The following is a 2,101-nucleotide window of genomic DNA, read 5'->3' on the forward strand; positions in this document are numbered from 1 at the left end:
TCTTGACTACAATTTATAATCACTCAATGGAAATGTTGTTTAGAATATCGATTCTCACCCGTGTTAACTGTTTCGAAATTTTGGTTAAGTTATTTCGTTTTCTTTTGGAAACTCCTAGCGTAGTTTATTTAATCAAACAAAAATAAAATTGTGTCTTTTGAATGCTAACATTACCTTAATAATAATAGTTTTAAATTTTCGGATACTCCTCGCTATCCTGCGAGAGTTTCTGTTTTGGACTTATAATTCTATATCTAGAAATAGATTTGAGTAGCCAGGTTGTGCTTGGATATTTCAAGAAATTAAGGTTAATTTCATTGGCCTTACTCAGTTCACTGTGGCCATAATATTATGTAGATCATTGTATTCACACATTAAAGCTTCCTTCTTTTCTCCATAGTCTCTTATAGTTAGATGAACCAATTTACTCCTACCATGGAAAATTGATAAGGTTGCATTTTGCCTCTACCACACTCAGTTCATCCAACAACCCTCCCATGTGCATACCTAAAATAAATTGAATATGTTCTTTTATTAATCTGGCCCACTGATAGAGGAAGATCGAGCAATTTAAATAGTCAGGTTTAAGTTAAATTCAAATTAGCAGAAAATACAAAATCCTTTTTTTCTATGATAGCATTAGCATACCTTGCGGGAAATGTATAACAAAACTATAAGATGGTAAATTCCGATGATATTTTCATACCCATATTCACCTCTTTAGGTATCTTAGTAACATTAATTAAATACATATATTACATTTATTGACTATACGTGAGTGCTGCTGAAAATTTACCATAAATATATATACTTACCCTATATGCAGAAATATTATTAAAGTTGGCACTTTGTACCTAAAATCTGTCTATCCCGCTACTAGTAATTTACCCATTACAACATCCCTTTCATGTAGTATATACAAGTTCCTTCATAAACTCTTTACTCATCAATCTGGAATAATTGAAGAATATATATTTACTATATCACTTAGTATCTATTCACTTCAATACAACAATTCATATATTTAACTTAAGTTCCATGCTTAAAAACTTCCAACTAATCTATAAGCACGTCATAAATGTACACTCAATTAAAGAATACATAATTCAAACATATCTAGTAAATAGCCTAATTATCATGCAATTCTCATAACTAAAATTATAGCATGATTAGCAAACAATTCTCATAACCAAAACTCCTAACCATGATTCTTAAACAATTCTCATAACAAAAAATCCCAACCGTAATATTCCAACTAGAGCTATTTGGGATGAATAGCTTTCCACCCGACCATGAACCATCACCCTTGGTTCCCCCCTGAGTTGAGATCTCCTTGTCCATGAATCAATCCCACATTGGTCCCCTTCTCAAGTATTAAATACCTTTCTTTCATTACAAGGTTTCCTTTTAGCAGCGTCCCACTTTCGTGGATATCCTTATCCACTTGCCTAGGTGTTTCCTATAAAAGCTCACCTTTCTCTCCCACGATGCTTTTATGTTTTTTCCAAGCTTAGCATCTATCTCTAGCTAAGAGACTTAATGCATATTCATCTCCCATCCATTGAGTTTATCTAGAATTTGATCTAGAATTCTTATCAGGAAAGAATTAGGCATTCCTATTCCCCAATGGGATTTGTTTTGGTAGGAGTCTCATTCCTATGTGTTCTTGTCGCCAAGTACATAGATTCCACTTATTATTTATTAGTAAATATTAATTTACATAATATTTTTCATGGCCTTTTCCACCATGCTACCCAATACAATTCGATCTTACCCAAACGATATTCTAACAATGGAGGGATATTACATTCTCCTCACCTTTTTAAGAACACCGTCCTCAATGTTCGTTGTCCAGTTTCTTTTTTCCTAAACCCTTTCCGGCTAATTGTTCCTTTTTTCATTGTCTTTTTCATGGTATCTTCTTCGGAGATAACTGCTCTCATTTCATTTTATCCTGAACAACAACCCAATTCCAAAGTCATATCTTCTTCGAGTCTGGAATACATAGGGTTCTACTGTAAAGCCTTCCTGGACTTTATCTACAGTATTTTCTAATCAATTAGATGGAAAATATCATGTTCCTATTTCTTGAGTAATAATT

This window comes from Pinus tabuliformis, chromosome 5_1 (assembly GCF_031772625.1).
Source record: "Pinus tabuliformis cultivar Carrire ecotype Pingquan chromosome 5_1, CPIR1, whole genome shotgun sequence".
Classification (NCBI taxonomy): domain Eukaryota; kingdom Viridiplantae; phylum Streptophyta; class Pinopsida; order Pinales; family Pinaceae; genus Pinus; species Pinus tabuliformis.